Source organism: Myotis yumanensis, unplaced genomic scaffold (genome assembly GCF_028538775.1).
Source record: "Myotis yumanensis isolate MYYU_CA2020_CCGP unplaced genomic scaffold, mMyoYum1.0.hap1 SCAF_1, whole genome shotgun sequence".
Lineage (NCBI taxonomy): Eukaryota > Metazoa > Chordata > Mammalia > Chiroptera > Vespertilionidae > Myotis > Myotis yumanensis.
In genome coordinates, this window is record NW_027223752.1 from 39,347,181 (window position 1) to 39,360,291 (window position 13,111).

A 13,111-nucleotide genomic window follows, 5' to 3' on the forward strand; every position below is an offset into this window, starting at 1 on the left:
CACTCAGCCAGGCTGGCCAGGCACCCCAGCAGGGACCCCCACCCTGAAGGGGCTGTGGACAGCCTGCAAACAGCCATCAGCCACTCACCCAGGCTGGCAACATCCTCATGAGGTGAGGGTCCCCGCTAGGGGACTTGGCCAGCCTGCAAACTGCCATCAGCCACTCACCCATACTGGCCAGGCACCCCAGGGGGTACCCCCACCCTGAAGGGGCTGTGGCCAGTCTGAAAATGGCACTCAGCCCCTCACCCAGGCTGGCCAGGAACCCCAGGGGGGACCCCCACCCTGTAGTGGCTGTGGCCAGCCTTCAAACAGCCATCAGCCCCTCACCCAGGCTGGCCAGGCACCCCAGGAGGGACCCACACCCTGAAGGGGCTGTGGCTGGCCTGCAAACAGCCATCAGCCCCTCACCCAGGCTGGCCAGGCACCCCAGCGGGACCCCCACCCTGATCCGGGACACCCTTCAGGGCAAACCAGCCAGCCCCCACCTGTGCACCAGGCCTCTATCCTATATAATAAAAGGGTAATATGCAAATTGACCCTAACAGCAGAACTACTGGGAATGACTGGTCACTATGACACACACTGACCACCAGGGGACAGATGCTCAATGCAGGAGCTGTCCCCTGGTGATCAGTGCGCTCCCACAGGGGGAGCTCTGCTCAGCCACAAGCCAGGCTGATGGCTGCCAGCACAGTGGTGGTGGCGGGAGCCTCTCCCACCTCCTCAGCAGCACTAAGGATGTCTGACTGCAGCTTAGGCCTGCTCCCTGCTGGTAAGTGGATATCCCCCGAGGGTTGCTGGGCTGCCAGAGGGATGTCTGGGCCCCTGGGAGCTGGCCTAAGCCAGCAGGTGTACATCCTCAGAGGGGTCCCAGACTGCAAGAGGGCATAGGCCGGGCTGAGGGACCCCCCGAGTGCACAAATTTTTGTGCACCAGGCCTCTTATTCTTATAATAATATGCAATCCTTTACATCTCAAGAAAAAAAATACCTACTATTCTCCATTAGAACAAGAATATCATTAAATCACATTCATTTAGATATCATAAAATTGACAGTTATAAGAGCTTTGACTAGAGGTAGGCTAAAGATGACTTCTATACAGTGGGGCCTTGACTTACGAGTTTAATTCATTCCGTGATGGAGCTCGTAACTCTAATTACTCGTATGTCAAATCATAAAGTGAATGAGTGAGACACGTGATGCTGGGCTGATGTTGTGGCGTTCACTGTGACGTTCGCTGTGCCAACTAGTGGTGGGGTATCTGAAGCTGGCTCGTAACCCGAATTTTAGCTCACAACTCAAAGCAAAAAATCGGCCGAGAGATGGCTCGTATCTCGAAAAACTCGTTAGTCGGGACACTCGTAAGTCAAGGCCCCACTGTATTTACTATTAAAATAAAACAAGAATGTATAGCTGGCTAACCAAGATAACAATCATCATCATAAAAATATTTCAGGGGACTATTTACCTTACAATTATTATTATTTTCTTCACTAATAGGTTAGAAGAGGGGCCTATGGTTTTTCTTTCTTAATCAGCTCCCACATCATGCTTATACTGGCCCACTGACACACTTTTAACAGCAAGGTTTTATTGAGGTACAATTCACAGGAGAAAACCCACCCATCTAGTGCACAGCTCAACACATTTTAGTCAGTTTATCGAATTGTACAACCATCATTGTAACCCAGTGTAAGAACATTTTCATCATCCCAGTAAAATCTCTCATGACCATATATAATTAATCCCCATTCCCACTCCAGCCCCAGGCAACCACTAATCTACTTTCTGTTTTTATAATTTGCCTTTTCTGGGAATTCTATATAAATGGAATAATATGATTTTTTTAAAAAGGTTATCACAGACAGTGGAAATAAAACCACAAGCTAACTTCCTATAAGATCCATAGATTTTTTTTTATAAATTTTAAACTATATGCAAAATATTAAATGAATAAGCTTTTTCCTGAATATGATATTTCTATTTTTTTGAGAGTCTCAAAAGGTTCCCTTATCCCCCATTGTCACTGCTATACATAGCCCAGATTGGTGAGGTTAGTCTGTCTGAAAGATACCCTACTACCAATAATTACACAAGTTTTAATCAGGTTCCCACCCTGTTTGTGATGAGGGAAATATAAATCTTTCATCTAATGAAATTTTCACTTATAGCCTGAAAACAATTCTCGCACAAATTACTAATCCATTGCACATGTTTCTGCTGGGTCCTAGGACACAGCCTTACATTCTTGTTTGCCCTGGCCCCCTTCTGTCTATGAATGAACACATCAATACTCTTAAGTTGGAACTCTCAACCTAAATCAATGCTAGCAAGTGCTCAATATTTTTCCTTCTGTTTTCCTTTCATTTGTTTATGCAAGCCTCAAACTAAGCAGGTATTAAAACTGTTCATTACTAAAATGACTATTGCTACAAATTTTATCTCCTTCATTAGCGGTTATCAAAATAAGTTCTCCTGGGGTCCTTGATGACTGGGCTCTTAGAATAGTAATGCTAATAACACCACAATGTCAATACTTCTGTGTCTGGCAAACATTAATAATCAGATCCCCTTGGGATCCCAGCAAAAGCAGCAGCCTTAATGGGATCTTTGTGGTTGCAGACATAAGTAGGTTAAGTGGGTGGTACACGACGTCCCTCAGATCTGCCCAGCCAAAGTGTCCCCAATCAAAGAACATTTAAAAATACTCCTTCTGCATTTCCCTTCCATTGGCAAGGAATATCCCATAAGAACTGGGAAGCACTGTTTTCTACACATGAGAGTGGATCCAAACATTCTTAACTAATTCTACATACACGTATGACCTATTTTATAGCATCCTGTATAGTTATACAGATTGTGTCTATTCAGTTAAAACAAAATGCAGTTGTATTTCCATTGTAAGTTACTAATGCTTGTCTTTTACCTTTTTCTCCTCTTCTTTCAATCCTTCCAATTTCTTACTAAAATATATGGAAGCTTACCTACAGAGGAACAGCAAATACCTCCACAGCCTTCTGTTAGCACAGTTCAGTTCCACTAGGATTTACTACTATCACCTATAATCAATGGATTCTACTTTCTGGTAACAAAATACTGATAATGCATTCCAAAAAATACACTAGTGTAAATAGGGTATTCTCATATTTATTATCTGAAATAAATCAAATAATAGAAAGAAAAATCCTCCAACTGATATGAAAAATGATATTTCAGGCCTGGCTGGCATGGCTCAGTGGTTGAGCACCGACCTATGAACCAGAAGGTCACACGGTTCCATTCCTGGTCAGGCCATATGCCTGGGTTGTGGGCTTGATCCCCAGTGTGGGGCATGAAGGAGGCAGCTAACCAATGATTCTCTCTCATCATTGATGTTTCTATCTCTCTCTCCCTCTCCCTTATTCTCTAAAATCAATAAAAATATATTTTTAAAAAGAAAATTAAATTTCATGTTGATATCCTCTTTCTAAATCTAATCCCATACAAAATACACATTTTGGTTAGTTTCAGATTCTTTGGGGAAATTCCCTGAAATATTCTTAAAACCAATTGTAGTTAGGTCTTGGGCTATAAAGCCACCCCATGTGAAACATATTAATGTAAAAGGACTCTGACATCTTTCCCACATAGAAAAATGTGGGAGTGATGGAGGGGTTGGGGAAGGTCAAAGAACAACTTTAAAAAGAAAGAACTTTGTGCTAAAGAGTACAGGTAAGACATTGAGAATTTCACCATACTTTCTATAATGTGCCTTAGAATGCTATGATTTGTATTTTGCTTCAATATAATTTTTTTAAAAAACATGCAGCCCTAGCCTGCTTTGCTCAGTGGGTAGAGCATCAGCCTGTGGACTGAAGGGTACTGGGTTCGATTCTGGTCAAGGGCAAGTACCTTGGTTGCAGGCTTGATGCCCTGCCCTGGTCAGGGCACATATGGGAGGCAACTAATGGATGTTTCTCTCTGTGTGACTCTTCCTCTCCCTTCCACTCTCTCTAAAAATCAATGGGAAAATATCCTCAGGTGAGAATTAACAAAAAAAATTTAAAATTAAAAACAACAACATTCAATTAATGCCCTAAAAGGTTTTTCTCCATCACCCTCTTCTGTATCAAGTGGCCCACACTTCTGTGGAATGACAAATATAAATTACCACTCTGTTGTCAATGCTTGCTTGGAAAAACAAAGAAAAGAACGGCAGTTTCTAAGCAGGTAGCAATTTTATTCTATAAAACTGACATTAATTGTTCTTAAGTATTAAGAAATGTTTTTGAGAATTCAGAGTATAGAAACTAAGAAAATAAGAATCTTAATGTTTTTGGAATTTCTAAATTCACACACTTCAAATAATATCTGTCATCTTGTCATTAAACCTCAATCAGACAGCCGGGAATAATACAGGCTTGAAATTTATTGTGAGAGCTTTTGTAAATAAGGCATTTGCTTATGTAAGTGGGTTTTAAAAGAATGCACCATATTCTAATGGATACACATAACCATAGAAATGCCCCTTTTTTTAACTTTAATCTGTCAGGCTAAGAAAAATGATGATATTTTAAGCATATTACTTCAATCACTAGTTTAAAACAGATTACTCAAATAGCTAGTTAAGCATGTAAACTCATTGACAACCAATTCAATGCAGAAACAGTGATCTCTGCTACTAACTCTTCTACTCAAACAATAATCCTTTTTCCCTGCTGCCCACCCATCAACTGACTTATTTTAATTTAAGGCATGTGTCCCCTTAAAGTATAATGAGTATTACTGTCTTGCTCACAAATGAGCACAAAAAAAAAACAATATTCTCCGATAAATATAACTTATACCACCCATGGTATCCTCCAGGCACGAACGTATCTCTGGAAGATATCACAGAGAGAACAACTGTCGTTCGTGATGCCATTTTTTAGCACGTGCATAAGCTTTAAACTTATAAGCCTTTTCCTCATCTATAAATGATATGTTCATCTCCATTACATCAAAATCCCTCAAAGCTACCCAAAAAGTTGATGAGATAGATTCACTACCTCCAGCAAAAGGAAGTATGTGTGCTTAAGGCTTCCTCAGATCATCCTGGGAACCCATGCTGCAGAATTAGGCAAGAACTTCAGTCCACCAAGCAATTTATTGGGTGCTTCTATTTCATCTACCAAGGTTTACTGAGGTCTATTTAGAATGCTCGTCATAAAATCCCATGCAATGGCTATTTCATATACAAAAAGACTCAGAATTTCTGCCAAAAATTAAGACTTGGGCCCTAACCGGTTTGGCTCAGTGGGTAGAGCATTGGCCTGCAGACTGAAAGGTCCCAGGTTCGATTCTGGTCAAGGGCATGTACCTTGGTTGCGGGCACATTCCCAGTAGGGGGTGTGCAGGAAGCAGATGATTGATGTTTCTCTCTCACCGATGTTTCTAACTCTCTATCCCTCTCTCTTCCTCTCTGTAAAAAATCAATAAAATATATTTTTAAAAAATTAAGACTTGGAAATGTGTGTGTGAGAAAGAGAGAGAGAGAGAGAGAGAGAGAGAGAGAGAGAGAGAGAGAGAAATGCTCTACAGTCATTGGCAAACCTCTCCACAGTAATTCATACTGTTTAGAGTTTCTTATTTTATTAATATCCTAGTATCACAAAGGAAGCTCAAATGCCACAAGAAGCATGCTTGCAAGGTAACTCACTAAGCACCCTCATGTAAATAGCTCAGAAAGTAGACTTGCTTATATTCCAACTAGTGACCTGGTGCATGGATTCCTGCACATTGAAAGGAAATTAATTAGAAAATGGCTGGCAGGGCAGGACTGAGCGAGAGGGCAGGACACGCCCTGGAGCCAATCTCCTGCTTTCCCTCCTGGGGTCTGCGGAGTGAGAGGGGTCCCTCCAGCAGGTGGGGTCCCTAGGCCTGGCCTGCAGGGACTAGGCTGAAACCGGCTGTACAACATCCCCCGAAGGGTCCTGGAGTGCGAGAGGGCACTCTGCAAAGTTGCTGTCGTTACAGGGTGTGGAATGCAAACATAAGTGTGCAGTAAACCAGATTCAGGGCTGACAGTGCCCCAGCAACAACATAACCCACGGCCAAAGGTGGACTCGCGAGGCCCTGCAAGGAATCGGGCTCCCTCCTCTCTGGTTTCAGGGTGCATCACCCAAACCGCTGCTGCCAAGTCACTGCAGCTTGGCAGCTCCTGCATTAAGCATCTGCCCCCTGGTGGTCAGTGCGCATCATAGCAACCGGTTGGACAGTAGGAGGGACACTTAGCATATTAGCCTTTTATATAGAGAGAATGTGCCCAGATCTGTCAAATGATTTTTAGTATCTTCCCAACCTTTAATCTAATGTCCCCTATCTCCAGCAATCAGCTAGCTGTGTAACATGTTCATTTGCTAAGTCAAATTCTCGAGCCGGGGACTATAATCCATTGTCTAAGTTGCAAAAATAAATAAATAAATAAAAATAGGAAAGGATCGAGATTTTTTTTTTATTGCTAAAAGTATTACAAAGGGTATTACATATGTGTCCTTCCCCCCCCCCCCCACTCTTGACAATCCCCTGGCCTCCCTTACCCCCCAGTGTCTTATGTCCATTGGTTATGCTTATATGCATGCATACAAGTCCCTCGGTTGATCTCTTACCCGCCTCCCTCCTGCCCCCCAACCCTCCCTGGCCTTCCAGCTGCAGTTTGACAATCAGTTTGACGCAGCTCTGCCTCTGTATCTATTATTGTTCAAAAGTTTGTAATGGTCTTTATTATCCATGAATGAGTGAGATCATATGGTCTTTTTCCTTCATTGACTGGCTTATTTCACTTAGCATAATGCTCTCCAGTTCCATCCATGCTGTTGCAAAAGGTAAAAGTTCCTTCTTTTTTACAGCAGCATAGTATTCCATCGTGTACATGTACCACAGTTTTCTAATCCATTCATCTACTGATGAGCACTTAGGCTGTTAAGGATCAAGATTTTAAAAGGACATATCTATTTCCTTTTGTGCAAGGAAAACAAGGAAATGAAGACAATAGGGTATAACATAAATGAATTGTCTTTCATTTTTTGTTCTTTTGTTAATCCTCACCTGAGGATATTTTTCTATTAATTTTTAGAGAGAGTGGAAGAGAAGGAGAAAGACAGAGAGAGAAACATGGATGTGAGAGAGACACATTAATTGATTGCCTTCCTCACATACCCCAACTAGGCCCAGGGTCAAGCCTGCAACCGAGGTACATGCCCTTGACCAGAATCTAACTCGGGACCCTTCAGTCTTCAGGTTGATGCTCTATTCACTGAGCAATACTAGACAGGGCATCCATAATAATAAAAGGGTAATATGCTAATTAGACCAGGCATCCTTCCAGATGTCATTCCGGACGTATTCCGGATGAAGCAGAAGCCAGCCCGGGTCCAGGGTGCCTGCGGGCAGCCAAAGGGGAGCCAGCCTAGGTCCCAGGTGCCAGAGGGAAGCCAGTGCTGGCAGCCAGGAGAAGGAATTTGTGCATCGGGCCTCTAGTCTTTCTTAAAAGTTGCTGGGTAATGGGCACATTAGGTTCTTATACCATTCTCTCTACTTTTCTGTATGCTTGAAAATTTATATGATAAAGTTATCTACACTAATAAAAGAGAAACATGCAAATTGGTGTCACTCCACTATGCCCACCAGCCAATCAGGATGAGTATGCAAATTAACCCAACAAAGATGGTGGTTGATTTGCATATGCAGGCACAGAGTGAACTGAAGAGGACTGAAGACTGAAGAAGACTGAAGACTGAAGACGACTGAAGACTGAAGAGGCTTGGCTTCGGCTACAGCGGAGAAGCCAAGCCTCGCTGCTGTGGCTGGACCAAAGGCCTGGGTCCCGGGTGCCTGAGGAAAACCAGTGCGGGCAGTCAGGGGAAGGAAGGCCTATTGCATGAATCTTTGTGCAACAGGCCTCTAGTATTTTATAAATGAAAATCTCTTCCCAAACTCCCTACCATAATACACTGAAGGAAATAAGAACACAAACACAGATGTTAAGTAAGCTCCTGTAGTGGTTTATTTAAGATGTCAAGGTGGCCACAGAGCCCAGATATTTTATCAAACATTGCTCTGGAGAATTCTGTGAGGGTGTTTTTAGTGGATGAGATTAACATTTAAAATGGTGTACTTTGTGAAAAGCAGATTACCCTCCATTATGTGGGTGGGCCTTATCCAATCAGTTGAAGACTAATAGAACAAAGACTGGCCTACACTGAGCAAGATGAACTTCTGTCGGCAAATGACCTTCAGCTCACACTGCAACATTAGCTTTTCCGTGGTCTCTAGCCTATTGACCTACCCTGTAGATTTTGGACTTGGCAGCCTCCATAATCATTATCTACACTAATAAAAGAGAAACATGCAAATTGGTGTCACTCCACTACGCCCACCAGCCAATCAGAGCGACTATGCAAATTAACCCAATAAAGATGGAGGTTAATTTGCATACATAAGCATGGAGCGAAGACTGAAGGCTCCGGCCAGAGTGAAGACTGAAGACTGAAGACTGAAGAGGCTTGGCTTCTCTGCTGCGGCCAGACCAAAAGCCTGGGTCCCGGGTGCCGGAGGAAAACCGGTGCCAGCAGCCAGGGGAAGGAAGGCCTATTGCGCGAATCTTCGTGCAATAGGCTTCTAGTAAACTAATATCTTAAAATAATCCTCCTCCTTCCCTCTTTCCCTCCACCCCCCTCTATGTCTTTCTCTCCATATACATGGTAGTATAACTAAAATGCTTATAGTGGCCATTGGGAACTGTATTAGTAACTGTTCTCTAAGAGAAACAGAACCAATATAATATATGTGTATGTGTATCTCTATATTTCCAGCAATGAGCAAAATGTGCTCAAACTTCTCCAAGGTAAATCTCCCCATTCTCTCAATTAGACTTTAATTTAGGTCCTCGTAGCATTTATAGCAACCTAGAACTACTTCACTTGCCTCTTTTCTTTCAGTTTTGTTTTTGTTTGTCTTCATCCATATTTCCAGCATTTCATACACTATGTAGCATAACACAGATTCTCAATAAATAATACTGAGTGGATGAATGAATATTCTCAAACCAGTAACTTCCCACTGAGTTCTTTGAAATTTGTACTCATCAAACTAGGTTCAATTAGTCATACTTCGATAGGCCCCACTGAAAGTATTCTCAATTATTTATATCTTAAGCAAGTCATCAGAACAAGTAACTGGACAGCACAATGAGATATATCAAGGCTTGTCCTGTTACTCAAACAACTTTTTACAGTTCTTCAATTCTCAGTTTTCATCTCATGTAATAGGTTGGACCATATGAAACTTCTAACCTATAAAAACAGTGATTTCATAGAATTCAATACCACCCCTCAAGTTGGATCTTGTTTTTCATATGAGCCATTCAGGAAGGGTCACTACTATTTCACGACAAAAAAAATACAAAGTAGGGAAGAGGTAGGGGGTAGAAGATTTCAACTTTCTAAAGACTACTCAGTCTACAACTCTAAAACAAACTATTGTTCAATCCAAAAGTTTGCAAATTGTATAAATAGCATTTCAGTGGCACTTATAGGTTTTAGTCATCCTATTAGGAGGGAAAAAAGGAGCATAATATTAAGCCTTTTTTTATTCCAAAATATTTGGTCCACTTAAAATTCATCTGAGCCCAGCCAGTGTGGCTCAGTTAGATGGAGAATCCCCCCATACACCAGGAGGTCACTGGTCAGGGCACATGCCAGAAGCCGGGCTCACGGCTGGTGAGTACAGTGCTGGTGGCGGGAACCACTCCCACCTCCAAGGCAGCGCTAAGGATGTCCAACTACCGTCAGTCAGACATCCCCCAGGGCTCCCAGACTGTGAGAGGGCGCATGCCAGGCTGAGGAACTGCCATCCCCAGTGCACAAATTTTGTGCACCAGGCCTCCTCTAGTAAGATTATAATGATTAGGTTTCTGATAGTCAGCCAGTTTTTATCTATAAAAACGGCAATTTTATATGGTTCAATCTAAGATTTTTAAATTATTTTTATTAGGCCTCTTTCATTTATAAACTGAGACCTAGAGAAGAAATTTCTATAGTAACCCTAAGAATCAAATAGGATTGCATGATGGGAATTAGGAGAAGCCTAGACAGACTCATCGATTTGCAAATGAGGACTTAAGGCCCTAAATATCATGGCCAATTAGTGGCAGAGCTAAGCCCTGGCTGTCTGCACTGCACTTCTCTCCACCACATCAGGCTGCCTGCCTTCCTTCTTGACGTTTCTCCAAATATGTTAAGAACATCATATGAGAAATAAGTGCTCTGAGGATAAAGGCAAATATCAAAAGTTAGAAGCATGTTTTGCAAAGACTTTTGATCAATGATAATTAAACTTTTAAGAGGAGAAATGTCAATCATAATGAAGGTGTTTGCTTCTTATAATCTGGAGATTCTCCTGGTTAAATTCTTTTTAAAGCTCCTTTTATGACCCTACTCTGAGTTTTCAGACATGGATTTTTCAGTGTTTCCTGAGCTAGCAGCTTCTGAGTCGTGCTTTATTGTTATTGTTTCAACATTACCTTCAACCCTCAATTTATTTGCAAGTATAATTCATAATTGTCTTTAAAATACTATAACATGCCAAACAAGACAAAAGGCAAATGTCTTAAATAGCTCTAACCTTAGTTATCTGTAGCCATAATAGCTTGCAAAGGAGAAAACGTCACCAACTTTAACCTCCCAATTTAAATAGAGTTTCATGTGACGTCATTCCTAGAAGCCATTACTGTGACTGGTATTTTGTTAATGCTGCACAGCTATGGGTCAAGCTCTATTAGGACTTCCACCATAGCATCATGCTGGTATCTATACAAAATTGGTTCATTTATCTATATCAACTCTAAAAGGGCTATATTAATAATCCCAATATGCAGATAAGAAAACTGAAGTTTGGAAAGGTTCCATAATTTTCCAAGGAACCACAACCAGTGACAGGGAGCTGCTGCAGGAAGAAAAGTAGAATCACTAGAATCCTATCTCCATGCCACCTCATGACCAAAAAGAAGTCTATTCATCCTCCTGTCCAGATGGGACAGTAGTGGCTAAACCGTTTGCAAGTCCCATTTTCACATGACAGACTCTAAAGTATTCCAGTCTGTTTTCAGAAGATGAGTCAGACGTCCCAGGTAAAGTTCAAAACGATGCCAAATCGATGACCAGATCTTCGACTTACACCCCTCCCTTATGGAAATTTTTTAATATGTCCACATGCTCTTTGATACTCTTCCTTTCAAAAGTGGAGCCTAATTCCCCTTCCCCTGAGTGTAGGCTGTACTTAGTGAATGAATAGAATGTGGTAGGAGTGACAATGTCTGACTTCCCAGACCAGCTCATAAAAGGAACTGTGGCTTCTTCCTTGCTCTCCTCTCTTGCAGGGCTCACTGTCGGGGAAGCCAGCTGCATGTCATAACTACATCCCAGCAGCCCTGTGGAGCGGTCCACGTGGGCAGGAACTGGAGCTTCCTGCCATCCTGGAAGTGAGTCCACCAGTCCCAGTTGAGCCTCCAGATGACTGCAGGAAAAATTCCAACTGCAGCCTCATGAAAAATATCAATTTAGAACCACCCAACTAAGGTGATCCCCAATCCCTGAACTTCAGAAACTGAGAGATAATGAATTTTTTTTTAAGCTTTCAGGTTTGGGAGTAATTTGTTATGAAGCAATAGGTAATGAATACACATTTATGCCTAAATTATGTCTTTTCTTAAAGCAAAAAGCTGAAGTATCCATGGCTACAAAAGCTGCCATATCCATAAACCAAATATTCTCCTTGGTCCAGGTTTACTTAGAACATACCCAGGAAGTGAGATAACTGTAATGGGTGTTCTCCTCAATATTTTGCCCTTGATCAAAAATATAATGTACCTCGTTTGCAAGCTTAATCCCTGGCCCTGGTAGGGGCACGTGCAAGAGGCAACCAATCAATGTGTCTTTCTCACATCAATGTTTCTCTCTCTGTGTCTCTCCTCTCCCTTCCACTATCTCTAGAAATCAATGGGGAAATATCCTTGGGTGAGGATTAAAAAAACAAAACAAACAAAAAACATATATATATATAATAAGAAAAATTATATGTATAAAGATTATTCCTCCACCAGCTACATCATGTCCCATACCCTGTAAGAATCAGACTGATATAAAAAGAAAATTGTTACCTATAAGATAACAGCACTGTCTTTGAATGTCCAGCGTGCATGTGCTGATAACCATTACTCTGTGTTAACACCCTATGTCACAAAGTTCTACACTTCAGCAATTGAAAACAGAACATGTCCTTTAAGAGCAGGAAGCCAATTATTTCTTTAACTATGTTATTCTCTCCCATCAAACTGAAGGCTGCTAGTAAATGATGCAGTAGATTCAGTGAACTTAATGAGGAGAAACCTCCCTTTGAAGTGAGGAGTGGTCCTGAGCACCAAAAATCTCAGAAATAGCGAACTGGAGGGAAATGTCAACTCTGTTCCAACCCAATGAGACCAAAACACATCAAGGCTCTTGTCAATCAAAAAACATTTTTTCCTTCAAGCTTCAGTCAGAGGGAAACTCAACACAGACATCTAAAAAGCTAAGACAGGAAGTGGTGGTCAGGTTTTTCCCATCTGCTCTTCAGGCTCGAAGGAGAGCATTACTTTCATAAAGTTAATGTATCCTTTAGTAACATCCATTTATCATGTCCACCACAGTGGCGGCCAAACGGCTCATGTGCGATTTCTTAATGGGGCTCATCCTGGAAATGGTGACCCTCCTCCCCTGACCCAAACCACAGCCAGTTGTCAGGCTCAGGAGAATGTGAAGCGCGTTGCTTACCCAGCCCTTCGTGGATCCCAGTCTGGTCTTTAGAGTGCTTTCTTTTCCCTTGTTGCTCCAAGCATGGAAGAACTATCTTTTCAAAACACAGCTTCTTGCTGATGAAGAGGAACAGGATGGCCAGAAGCATGATAAAGATCCCAACTGCAGACAAGAAGCCAATGGCCTCAAGAGGAACTGGCAAGAGAACACAAAGGAAAAAATATCATCACAATGAAGTGCTCCAGCTTTTAGTTCTAACACATGATCAGATTCACTCAGAATCGTTATGTTTACTAA

At 41.9% G+C, this 13,111-nt stretch overlaps 1 protein-coding gene across 1 annotated transcript in view; it reads right to left on the minus strand.

Annotated features, from left to right (window-relative positions):
- The window catches only part of SYT16 (synaptotagmin 16), a 105,488-nt gene extending 92,583 nt beyond the window's left edge, over positions 1–12,905 (minus strand). Inside the window, exon 1 of the mRNA XM_070418782.1 lies at positions 12,833–12,905. The gene's annotated coding sequence lies outside the window, so the exon portion shown is untranslated. The remainder of the gene's footprint in view (positions 1–12,832) is intronic.
- Positions 12,906–13,111: the final 206 nt, after the last annotated feature.